Source organism: Panthera uncia, assembly GCF_023721935.1.
Source record: "Panthera uncia isolate 11264 chromosome E2 unlocalized genomic scaffold, Puncia_PCG_1.0 HiC_scaffold_19, whole genome shotgun sequence".
NCBI lineage: Eukaryota > Metazoa > Chordata > Mammalia > Carnivora > Felidae > Panthera > Panthera uncia.
Window position 1 is genome coordinate 13,743,628 of NW_026057588.1, and position 13,429 is coordinate 13,757,056.

Genomic DNA, 13,429 nt, shown 5'->3' on the forward strand with positions numbered 1-13,429 from the left:
CGAGGCTCAGCTCTGGGACTTCCATCACTACCACCACCACGAGGGCACCCGTGACCCTGTGCAGATGCGGATGAGGAGCTCCGGACCCCCTATGACCTCGGTGGGGCAGCTATTCTCATTCCCACTTCGCAGATGTGGAAACTGAGGATCACAAAGGTGAAATCTCTTGCTCAGGTTACCAAGCAGAGCTGGGCCTAGAAGACAGGGGGATCTACTACGGGGTCGACCTCCTTAAGCCTTCTGCTGGCCCCCAAGGCTCCTCCGTGTGGCCCCATGGCCTGATCGGCCTGTCACCTCTGCCCCCTCATTCACTCTGCCCCAGCCACATGGGCCTCCTTGCTGTTCTTCAAACCCTAGATGTGTCCCCACCTCAGGGCCTTTGCACTGGCTGTCACCCCACCTGCTGGAACTTCATTCTCCCTGATCTGCACATGGCTCCCTCCCTCCTCCCCGCTACCCGAGTCTGTGCTCAAATATCTCTGCTCCTGTCCCGGCTCCCTCTATGCCTTTTTCTTTGCACCTGTCTTCTGTCTTGCTCCCCAGTGTACCCCGTCTACAACATGGCCCCAGCCCACACTAGGTGCTCAAGGAACCTGTGGTGAATGAACTGATTCATCTGTACCCACTACGCTACAGCCCTGCTTGGACACCTCTGACTCTGCCCGGGCCGTCCCTGGGGAACTCCGGCGGAGATGTGCCTGGGACCCAGGGGCGGCGGGTGAAGCAGCAACGTCAGACAGAGGGAATAGAGGAGGACAGCGGGCAGATGCCTCTGAAGTCTAGGGTCTGATCCCAAGAACGCAGGCCCATTCTGCATTCTACTCTTGTACGGTCATTGCAATTAAAAGAAGTCTTTTGAATTATTCAGCATGTGGGACAGGCGGTTTCCAACCTGTCCCAGCAAAAGCTTCAGATTTTCTAGTCACCCCTGTGTTCGCTGGTTCTATACTCTGAGCTTTCAAGAGAAAATGATACCCACCCTCCCACCCACCCAAACTCTCCCCACCAAGGAAATTGGCCCCAGGGGGAGAGCAAGATCCACTTGTGGGACGAAGCTGTGTCTGGGGAGTGTGTGTGTGTGTGTGTGTGTGTGTGCGCGTGCGCGTGTAAAACTCCTTGCCTCCTGTCCCCTTCCTCCCCCAGGCTCTGAATAAAGCTGCAGTTCTGGGAGCTGACCTAGCTGGACCCCAGAGGCCCAGGAAAAGAACAGGGGATGTGACAGGATCACAGTCTCGCTTTCACATCCACCCAAACGAACCCCTCGATCAGGAAGAGGACCACGGAGGAGGGCTCACTGGCCCCGGCCTGCACTCAGGGCTTTCACCCGTGGCTCCCACTCACCCTTCTGTCAAGACCTTCACCCACTAGCTTTGGGAAGTCCCTCCTCACCTCAGTTTACCCCATCTCCCCTGGCTGTGTTCTGACAATGGAAGGAGAGTCCGGCCTCCTTTCCCGGCCTCCAGCAGAATCCTCACTGCCTCCCTTAATCCTCCACCCTTCCCACCTCCATACCTGTGCTCAGCTCTTGGGTGCCCACCTGTACAGCGCCCTGCCCTCCCCAGTCCAAATCTCTCTCCCAGTCTCCCGCCCCGAGCTGAGTTCCTCCAAGGAATCCTCAGGGACCTTGACCCCAGACACTGCCACGAGCTCTGGGCCTGACAAGACCTACTCTACCCACAAAGGACCCCATCACGCTCCTGCACCCACCCACCGTCGATAGCTACTGAGGGCTGATCTCTGCCAGGCTAGGGCCGGGGCTCCTAGCGGTGGTCAGGACGGCCAGAAGCCTCCCTGCCCGTGCAGAGCTCACGGTCTAGGGGAAAGGAGACTGTCGATAAATGAGCTGAATCAGAAAAACGTCTAGTAAGTGAGATGGTAAGCGCTGAGGACACACACAAAGGAAGGGTCAGGACAGTGTTGAGGGTCAGGAGAGGTTGGAATTTTCAATGAAGTGATTGGGGGGGGCGTGGCTGGGAAGGGGACACTTGAGCAGCGACCTGACAGGGGAGCGGAGAGGGAATCACTGGGATACCCGGAGGAAGAGCACTGGGCAGGGCAGCACACAGGGAAGAGTCAGGACAAATGTCCCCAGGTGTGGTCAGAGCAGAGGAGGCCGAGTGGTGGGGCAGGCGGTGGGGGCAGATCATGTAGGGACTTGTGGGCCACGGGGATCACTCTGTCCTTTCCCTGGAGTGAGGCAGAGCCACACAAGGGCTCTGAGCAGGGAAGGGACGTGGCCTGACTCACGTCCACAGGCTCCCCATGGCCACGTGTGGGGCACAGACTGGGAGCGGGGAGCCCGGGGAGGTGCAGGATGTGACGGTCCAGCGCAAGACAGGGGTGGGCAGGCCCACGTGGGGGCTCAGGAGGGAGAAGCGGGCAGGCTCCAGGCGTGTGGTAATGGTCGCGATGACGGGACTTGCTGAGGACCGACACCACTTTCCGTACTGGCTGCGGCAAGCGCGCCACGGGGGCGGGGGCTTGGTCCAGTCTTGCCCATCGCCGCACCCCCGGTGCCTGGCACATTCCGCCTACCCTCTCCCGGCCCTTCACATCACCCAGCAAGTTACACAGTCATGAGTGTGCCTATTGTCTCCCACTAAGTCAGTGGCTCGGCACAGGCGGGACCCACGTTTCAGTTGATTACGGCTCGGTCCCAGCACCTAGCGCGGGCTGTTCCTTCTTGGTGGCCGAGTGGATGGAGGGGACGGGCGCATGCTTTGGTGCCGACTCTGGCCCAGGCCCGCACCAGGCGTGCGGCACCAGGCGTGCAGACAGGCCACAGCGAGCCCTCCGCACAGTTCCTCTTCCTTTCTCCTTCCCAAACCAAAACGCTGAGGTCCAGAGAGGGGAAGTCACTGCCCAGGGCTGCCCAGCACCAGGTCACAAAAGTGCCCACTCTGACCCACAGAGAAGGTCACCACCCCCTCTGCCTCCTGCTTCCCTGCGTCCCAGGCTCCAGCCAAGGCCTTTGCTCCAGACAAAGGACCCCAGAGGTTTATGGGACAAGAACGACAGCAGAGACAACTCTATGCCGATAACCAGAACCAAGATCAGAAAGGCTGCCTTGGTTAGGAGGGAACCAGAAGCAACGGTAAACCAATGGCTCTCCCCAGGCCTCCCCCTTGGATAAAACTCCCCGCTGGGACTTACCAAGCCCCAGACCAGTTGGGCTCTTTCAACCTCAGGACCTCATCCCTCCCACTCTCTTCACTACAACTCGCTCGCCTCCTGCATTTTTGTCTCAGACACCTCAAGCGTGTTCCAGCCTCAGGGCCTTGGCACCTATGCTTCCCTCTGCCCGGAGCTGCGTGGCTCACCCTTTCCTGACATTTGGGTCTCCGTGCAAATAAAACCTCATTAGAAAGGTCTTTCTTGACCCCTGACAAAGTTTGCACCCCTGCTTTATCCTCCTCTGTGGCATTTATTAGTACCTGACCTCGTGTACATGTGGACTGTTGGTCCCCTCCTCCTCCTCTCCCCCCAGTAGAGGCTCCCTCTCCCTGAGAGCAGGGGTCTCTGTCTCATTCTTGCTGTAGGCTTGGCATCCGGAGCAGTAGGCACTCAACAAGTATTTGTGGAGCAAAGGAGGGATGCCATTGCCCAAGTGATGCGTCCAGACCCTGAGGGGGGACAGGCGAGGCTGGTGGAGGCGGAGAGTGGACATCAGTCCCCGATCCCTGCCTCACACCACCTGCAAGTCCGACCTTGAGGCTCCAGCAGGAGTTGGTCCGGGCTTTGGAGACCAAATCCGGCTCTTTGTGAAGAAGCTGGTGCGTGTTCCAAACACCACAAGGGGCGCCCACCGCGCTCCTATCCCGGGGCCCTGCCCACCCCAGGGAGGCCCACCCCAGCCACGCTGTGCTGCCGAGGCTCCAAATGTGAAGTGACAGCCTATTTTGGCGACAGGCAAGAGGCAGGTCATACAGTGACAGATGCCGCAGGAAACCCATTGGTCCCCATAACGGGTGAAATCCCATGAGATGACACAGATCCTGGGGTCCCCCTGGCCTGGGAAAGTCTGGGGAGCGAGGAGCAGCCCTGCCCCCCCCCAACCCGGCCTCTGTGCAGACAGTGCCAGGCAAGGACTCGGGAGGCGGTGGGTGGTTAGGAGTGAGCCACCCAAGCTCTGTCACCGGCTCCACCACTCCCAAGCTGTGCGCCCCTGCACAAGTGATTCAACCTCTCTGGGTCTCATCCGCAAACCAGGGATGACGACAGTCCCTGTCTCCTGGGACTTTTTGGATGACGGAATAAGGCGACGCGTGAAAAGCATTTAGAACAGGACCCACCACCAAGCGGGTCCTCGCTACAGGCGAACCTGCTGCTGGGAACAAATAAATGAAAGAGGAGGCCGGGCACAGCCGTCTCCTGGCCAGCACAGGGGTGCCAGCCTGTCTCTGTTGCCTGGCTTTCTCCAGGGCCCGGATGGGGAGCAGAACGGGCTGCACTGTCCGACGACGGGTCTGCCTCTCCCGCTGCACCAGGAGCCCTCCGAGAGGGCAGGGCCTGGGGCCATCTCAGCCCCTCTGGGTCCCCAGCCCTGCCCAACACAGGGTGGGGCACAGCTCAAAGCGGGGCTGAATGAAGAGACAGTATTTCCTGTGCCCAACTGGGCCGGGCAGGTGCCCAGAGCCCCAAGGAGGCCAGGCGGCTCCTCCGGCAGCCCCGGGCCCGGTGCCCCGCACCCCCCACCAGGCACAACAGGACACAGACACAAAGGGCACCCCCAGAGGTGCCCAGGGTGGGGACAGAGGCCACAACAAGACTGAAAGTGTGGATGAGCCCCCAGGGACCAGGAAAATCCGATTCGACTTCATTCATTCTTCCCCTGAGGGAGGGCAGGAAGGAGGGAGGGGGTCACAGGCAGGAAAGAGCGTCTGGAGCCCCCCTCTTCCCCCCGCCAAACAACTCCCCCCTACACACACACACACACACACACACACACACACACACACAGGAGCCCTAGACACTGAAGTACATGAAGCCGCCCCACCGCATCTTGGTGACAGCAGCCGTATAGGAGCCTCGGAGCAGGAAAGGACGTTCCACCCTGAGCCTTAGTTCCCGCCTCCGGAATATAGGCCCCAGCAGCGAGTGGCCGAGCTCCGAGTGGGAGAAGCGGCCGTGAAGAAGGGCCTGGCCCGGAGGAACCAGAATGGAAGGGCCAGGATAATCGGCAGCCCCGCAGCTGCCTCTCCACACAGAGTACAGAGACCACCCCCCACTCCCCGCCGAGATGCACAGACTCCCGAAAGAGACCCACAACACATGCCAACGAGATACACCATACAGACCAGCCACCCACCTTAAAACACAGGCACCCGCGCGCATATACACAATCCCAGATGGTCCACAACTGCCGGATTTACCTAGAAAGGACCCAGACACATACTCAGGAACACTCCCCGAGACAGAGTTAGACCCCGAGACCCACACAACCCTAGCTCCACACACAGAAGGTAATGAGACCCCACACCAGACCCAGGCACACCCATGGCCAACCCCAGGGTCATCCGGGGTGAGCCAGCGGGGCACAGCCCCTCAGGACCACCCCCACGAAAGCAGGCCCCAGGAATGTGCCCCCACAGAGGTGCTCAGGGGCCTGCGCTGAGGCACGCAGGAAGCCCCAGGAGACAGACACCTGCCTCTGAGCACGTGGAAACACGGCCACCTCGCCCCTGGCCCCGGATCGGTGTGAGCCCTTGAGCACGTGTTACCCTGGCCCGGGTGGCTCTGGTCGCCAGGCGGTAGGACTGCCCTCCCACGCCCCATGTGGTCCTCCCCTTTCCTCCCCTGCTGCCCGAGGCCAGGGTCGGCTCACCTCCACCATCCTCTTCCCTTGTCCCGGGCCACCCTCACTGGGGCAGGCCAGCAGACAGGCTTCCAGCCGGCAGAGCAGTGAACGGGGATCAAGGGTTTCCCTGGCCCACGACGCAGGTGCCCACCAAAGAGAGCTGGCTGGCTCTGCACCCCAGCCTCTCTGGCAGCAGCGGGTGGTGCCGAGGCCCGCCCTGGCAGGAGTCGAGCTTGGCAGTGGCTCCAGTCCACGGAGGGGGGAGGGAGGAGGGAGGAACAGAGGGAAGGAGGGGCCGAGCCTGGAAAGCCGGGGCCACGTGGCCACAACTGCCCCGGCAGAGGGAGGACCTGGGCAGGACACAGCAACGGGGGACCCAAGCCCCAGCCCTTTGCTTCAACGGGGTAGTTCCCCGCTGGCACCCCACACCCCCGTGCCAGGCTTGGTGCCAGGGGCCAGGGAAGCAGTGGCCACACAGCATGGGGCTGAGCACCTGAGAGTGGCTGGCCAGGCAGCCAGGTTTGAGATGACAGCCCGGGCTGGGGGAGGGGGGTGCTGGTCAGGGTGGGGGGCCCCTCTGATGCGGAGGGGCGGCTGGAGATCCAGAGCTTGCTGTCTCTGCCCCCACTGGCCACCTCGTGGTTCCGGCAAGAGCTCCGAGAGGGGCCGCGAAGGGGGCCTCTCCTGCTGTACCCCACTCTCTCATTAGATGCAGGGAAGGTCACGGCGGACCCCTGACATGGACATCTCTAGGCGCAAAAGTGGGACTGGTGGGCCTGAATGGTGGACATGTGGAGGGAGAAAGGCGGGGAGGGCTGGCGCCTCCTCACGCCCCACTGGCTCCCGTCTTCCAGGATGCAACTCACCTTCTGAAAGTGAGGGGCCCGACTCTCCAAGAACTGACTCTGGGCTGGGCCCGCTCTCGGCACCTACAACACACTCACCACTGCCCTAAAAGGGATAGGTACTTTACCAGGGTCCTTTTACAATGGAGGAAACTGAGGCCCAGAGAGGTTGAAACACTTGCCCCAGGCACCCAGCAGGGAGATCGGGCACCAGGCTTCCCGGACAGGCCTCTGTGCCCTTCACCAGCTGTCCTGAGCATGAGGCTGGCTTGCCCTGAACCCCCATTCCACACAGGAGAAAGATGTTTAGAGAAGGGAAACCTAGAAGGTGTGTGCACACCCCGCCCCACCTCTGCCTCCCTCTTCCCTCCCCTTCCAGATCTTACTTCCTCTACAAAGTCTTGGCCGGCCCAGGTCAGAGCGCACTGCGTAAAATGTGTTTTTTGTGTCTGTCTGTCTTCTCCCTGACAGGGGACTTGGGGGGCAAGATGGTGGGGCTGCCTGCTGTGTCCCCATCCACATTTCCGGCCCTGCCTCAGACACCTTCTTCTCCAGGAAGCCCTCCTTGACACTGGGCTGGGTCTGGTACCTCCTCCAGACTCCATCCTGGTGCCGACTCCTCCAGGCCACGCTGTCTCTGCCATGTCGGTCTCCCTCATTCGTTCACACATTTCCGGAGCTCCCGGCACCTGCCAGGCCGGCCTGTTGGAGGCCCTGGCAATTCAGCGCGAACAAACTAGACAAAACTCCCTGCTCCAGGGACTGACGTCGAGTGGGACTGCTTCCCCACGGGGGCGGGGTCCCGTGAGCGGCGGAGACCAGGTTCTCAGGTTCTCACAGGTGGCCTAGGACGGGTGCCCAGTCGATGGTAAGCCCGTGAGAACAGCGAGCAAGTGGCCCAGGCGGGCAGGTGGACAGAGAAGCCTGTGTCCTTCCCACTCTCCTGCTCTGGCGCCTCTACAGAGACGACTCACAGTGGCCAACTCCCCGAGGACTTTAACACTGGGACCAGGAGGACCGCACCGGCTCCGAGGTCCTGGAAACCCCACCTTCCCTCCTCCTGTCTACCACCCACCCACCAAGCCAGGGGCTCCCAGTCAGGCCCAGGTTGGGTCCGGCATGGGGGGGTCACAGCAGGGCAGGTCTAGGAGACCCCAGAAGTCCTAGATCCCAGGCCACGCCCTCCCATATGGGGTGGGGCACCTGTCAGGCAGCCGCCCAGAGAGGAGCCAAGTGGGTGGGCCCCCAGACCTTCCCAGACCGGACAGGCAGGTTTGGGCCGGCTGGCTGGCTGGCTGGATTGGGCAGTTCTGGCCAGCCAAGGGAAACTAGGTCCCAAGGGAAGGGATGGGGGGAGAGGGAGGGAGCGCGCTTTCCCCAGAAGCCACACTGGAAACAAGGGGTCCTCCTGGGAACAGGCTTCAGGGGCAAGGAGAGGTGGCTCCAGGATCATCTCACACCGGAACAGATTGTTATACGGCTCTGTGTACATAACCCCCAAGTACAGACTAAACCAATAAAGCCATGCAAAATTCATCACCTTCCATCACATCTGGGCTTCATCCATCCCCTTTCTTCCCTTTCCTTCTCTCTGGCTCTATAGGACACAGGCCCAGGGTTCAAAAGCCAGTGGCACCAAAGGGTAAACAGTGACAGGCCGGCGCCCTCCCGGGCGGCCCCAGCTCAACCCCAGAGGCAACCTCTACGCAGTTTCTTTTCTTTTTCCTGAGAGAGCCTACACAAGCGCGCGCGTGTGCACGCGTGTGCGCACACGTGCTCGCACACCGTTTGAAAAAACAGAAACAAAACAGAAATGGCAGCACACCACGCGTACTCTCCCGACCTTGCTTTTCTCAAAAACGTGCCTTGGGTCCTCCGCACTCCCGGCGGGCACGGGGGAGGAGCTCAGCAGCACCCAGCGGAGGTGAAGACACACCCTGGGGACCTAGCACGTGCTCTCCCGGGCACATTCCCTGCCCTTGACACCTAGAAACCGCTCTCCCGGGCACGTACGGAGCTCTCCCGGCCAGCGGACTGCTGGCCTCAGGGACGCACACGGGTAAGTTCCCGCAGCACAGTCGGAATCAGCTAGAGAGACTGGGAGCGACGCACACGCTCGTCCCCCAGAGACGGATGACGATCTGGGATGTGCTGGCTCCACGGGGTGGTACGCAGCAGTGAGAAGAAATGAGCCACAGCTACCTGTGAATGGACAGTCGAAAGCGAAGGAGCAAACCGCAAAACAATGCGTCCCGTGACTTGGTTTAGAAAGAGCTCAAAACTAGACACAATGAAATACGCTGTTTAAGGATGACGACAGAGGCAGCGAAACCCAAGGAGAAGCACCGGGCGGTGACTGTCTCCGAAGTCAGGGGAGGGGCTGCCTCTGGGGCAGGGAGGGCCTGAGAGGGGGTCCTGGGGGGCTGGCGCCAGCTGCTGCTTCTCCTGGGGCGGGGGCGCTAGGTGGGTTTCCCCTTCACAGTAACTGGTTACGCTACACATTCGTGCCTGATACCCTCCTTGGCTTGCAGGCGAACGATTTCAAATTATGTTACCGGGGCGCCTGGGCGGCTCAGTCAGTTAAAGGTCTGACTTTGGCTCAGGTCAGGATCTGCTGTTCCCAAGTCGAGCCCCACGTAGGCTGTGCTGACAGCTCAGAGCCTGGAGCCTGTTTCTGATTCTGTCTCCCTCTCTCTGCCCCTCCCCCACTTGTGCTGTCTCTCTCTCTCTCTCTCTCTCTCTCTCTCTCAAACATTAAAAAAAATTTTTTAAATAAATAAAATTACGATGTTAGACACAAGTACATACGTGTATATATGTATCCGTGTGTGGGTTTATGTATGTATAATATACATACATTATATACATAGTCTTTATGTGTCTTAGGTGATTTTCCAGGCCTCGATCGTTGCAAAGCACTGCGTGCACTTGAGCTGTTGCGCGGAAGGACCGGGATGCCCGAGCCAGTCCCCACGGGGCCAGGTAGGTGGTTTCCAGCCTTCTGCTCTTACAAATGGTGTGGCAAAACGACGCCCGTGTGCAGATGTCACTTCATGGGTGTGCCAGCATGTCTGTGGGCCACGTGCTGACAAGTGGGCTCGCTGGACAAGGACCATCACCGCCAAGCCGCCCACGTGAGCGCTCCCCACCCCCCACAGCCCCTCGGCCTCCCAGCCCAGGGTGCTGTCTCGCTCTCTTCGCTCCTTGCCTGTCAGATAGGGGAGGTCTGGCCCCTCTCGGCCTACTTTTCATTTGCATTTTCTACCCCATCGTAGTCTGAAAGCCATCAGACTCCTTTCCCGCCGAGTGTCTCCACCAAGCCTTTGCCTATTTTCCACGGGCCCAGGGAGACCTCTGTAAATCCAATCTATGTCCCTTTCCTGCTGAAACGCTAGCGGGCACGCACGGCTAAAGCCACCCCCTCTCCAGGGTTCCCCAGGCTCTCCCAGCCTCTCTGGGCTCATATCCTCACCTTCCCTTTCCCCCCAGTCGCGGGTGCAAACTCCTGCCCACGTTCAGGGTTTCTGTCAAGAGAAATCCAATCCACGTCTGCCCTGTGTCACCAGGGCTGGGGCGGGGGTGCAGCCTGGTCCCTGCCCGCTGGGGCCCCTGATCAAGGATCAGACACATGAAATGTGAAATTCCAGCTGAGCCAGGCTGGTTGGAGGGACGAGAATGCGGCGGAGCAAGGCCAGAGAGGGGCAGCAGCCAGGCCACAGGCGAGCCAGGGGGAGCCGGGTGGGTGCTGGCGAGGGGCCTGTCCTTGCCAGAGAGAACTCTGGCTGTCCTGTCTGCGGAGGACGAGATCGAGGTGGCTTGAGTGGGTGTGGGGGACAAGTGACAAGACACAGCATCGGTCCAGGCAACTGATGAAGGCAGCCGGGACAGCGGGACGCAGAGAGAGGGGGACAGGCCGGAGCGATACTTGAGGAGTCAGATACAGGGGCTGAGGACGAGGCAGGCGTCAAGGAGGTCTCGGAAGTTGGGTAAACCACAGTGCCACCTTCCACACAAGGGGGCCTGAGAGGAACTCCAAAAGCGACAGGCCCCAGGCCCAAGAATTCTGGAACAGAGGAAAGTGGAGGCCTCACTCCCCCTGATGTGAAGGCCCACTCACAAAGCCGCAGTAATCAGTGCGGATAAACACACACGGGTCAGCGAGCCGGAGCGAGGACCCGCAAACAGACCCGCACAAATATACACACTGGTGTTTAAAAAACTCATTTTGCAGGGCGCCTGAGTGGCTCCGTCGCTTAAGCGTCCGACTCCCGATGTCAGCTCAAGTCACGATCTCGCGGTTGGTGAGGGCGAACCCCACGTCGGGCTCTGTGCTGACAGTGAGGAGCCTGCTTGGGATTCTCTCTCCGCCCCTTCCTGCGGGCACACGCATGTTCTCTCTCAAAATCAATAAATATACTTAAAATAAAACAAACACTGGCTTTTCCTTCTTTGTGGTAAAATATACACAATATTTACCATTTCAACCATTTGTGAAGCATTAAGTATCTCCGCAGTGTTGTGAAACCATCACCACCGTCTACACCCAAAATGTTTTCGTCATCCCCAGCAAAAACCCTGCAGCCATGAGACAGCAGCCCCCATTCCCTCCTGCCTCCCAGGCCCTGGGAGGCTCTGTTCTACTCTCTCCGGGAACTTGCCTATTCTGGGCGTCTCCTTTAAGTGGGATCTTACAACACTTCTCCTATGTCTGGCTTCTTACGCTACGCATAATGTTTTCGAGGTCCATCTACGTGGGAGCATTTTTCAAAATGTCACTCATTTTTGTGGCTGAAAAATAACTCACTGTGTTGTATATATACACATCATATTTTGTGTATCCATTCATCCGTTGATAGCCACTTGGGTTCCCTCTACCTTCTAGTTATCGTGAACAATCCAACTACGCACACTGATGTACAAATATCTATTCAAGCCTCTGCTTTCAACTCTTCTGGGTATATACGTAAGGAGTAGAACTGCCAGGTTACGTGATGGTTCTATGTTTAACCATTTGAAAAACTACCAGACTGTTTTCCACGGCGGCTGCTCTGTGTTACATTCCCATCGGTGATGCGTGAGGGCTCCCGGCTTCTCCACATCCTTGCCAATACTTATTTTCCCTTTATTGGTAACATTTATCCTGGGAGGTGCGAAGTAGGATCTCGCTGTGGTGACTTACTTCTGGCCCCCCAAAAAGCACAAGCAACTCAATGGAGAAAAGGGCATTTCCCGTAAACGGTGCTGGAATCATGAACCCTGATCTTCAACCCCGCCCTTTGCACCCACGTTAACTTATAATGGATCACAAACTCAAATATAAAACCACAAAACTTTCAGAAACCAACTGACCAAACCAACCTTCAGGATCTAAGGCTAGGCACAAATGTTAGACTGGATATGAAAAGACCCATAAAAGGAAAAATTAATAAAGCAGACCTCATCAAAATTATAAACTTTTGCTCTGCAGAAGTCCACAAGAGGGGGGAGGGGGAATCTACCGATTGGGAGACAAGATTTACAAGCCACCCATCTGACCAAGGATTAGTCTCTAGAAGAACTCCCCAAATTCAACAGTAAAAAAACCAAGCAACCCCCGGAGAAAATGGGCAGAAGACACGAAGAGACATTTTACCAAAGACGGTGTAGAGATAGCAGTCAGCACATGAAAGGATGCGTGGCGACAGACGCAAATTAAAACCACAATGAGTTACCGTTCACATGCCTAACAGAGCGGCAAAAATCGAAAACAGCAGCAACACCAAATGCGGGTGGAGATGCAGAGAAACGATCATTCGCACACTGCTGGGGGGAACGTAAAATGGTACACGGTTTGGTGATTTCTTTCTTTTCTTTTTTTTTGGCAATTTCTTTAGATGTGCAACTGGCCATACTGCCCAGCAAGTGCACTTCTGGGTATTTACCCCAGAGAAACAAAAATTTACGTTCACACGAAAACCTGTATGCAACTGTTTATGGCGGCTTTATGTGTAATAGCCGCCAAAATGAAAACAACCCAGAGGTCCTTCCATGGGTGAAAGGATAACCTGTGGTACGTCCATACCATGGGACACTCGTCAGCAAGAAAAGGGAACCAACTATTTTTTTAAAAATACCTATTCTATTTTTTAATGTTTATTTATTTTGAGAGAGAGAAAGAGAGAGAACAAGTGTCCACGAGTGGGGGAAGGGCAGAGAGAAAGAAAGAGAATCCCAAGCAGGCTCCGCACTGTCAGCGAAGAGCCCAACATGGGACTCCAACTCACAAACCGTGGGTTCATTTCCTGAGCCCAAGTCAGACACTTAACCAACTGAACCACCCAGGCGCTCCAGGAACCAACTGTCGATACACGCAACAACCTGGGGAACTCTCCAAAGAATTAGGCTGAGTTAAAAAAAAAAAGCCAACCAAAAGGTTACATACAGTAGGATTCCACTTACGTAACATTCTTTTCTTTTTGAAACTGTAGGCTTTTTTGCTTTATTTTATATATATATTTTTTTTTAATTTTTTTTTTTAACGTTTATTTATTTTTGAGACAGAGAGAGACAGAGCATGAACGGGGGAGGGTCAGAGAGAGGGAGACACAGAATCTGAAACGGGCTCCAGGCTCTGAGCTGTCAGCACAGAGCCCGACGTGGGGCTTGAACTCACGGACCGTGAGATCATGACCTGAGCCGAAGTCAGCGGCTTAACCGACTGAGCCACCCAGGCGCCCCTATTTTATATTTTAAATTCTCCTTATTGTTACAGTTCTTTACATCAGGGCTGTGAAAACTGTTTCCCAGT

At 57.4% G+C, this 13,429-nt stretch overlaps 1 protein-coding gene across 2 annotated transcripts in view; it reads right to left on the reverse strand.

Moving 5' to 3' along the window:
- Nucleotides 1–13,429, reverse strand: part of PAK4 (p21 (RAC1) activated kinase 4) — a 45,527-nt gene that overhangs the window by 13,388 nt on the left and 18,710 nt on the right. The window lies entirely within an intron of this gene.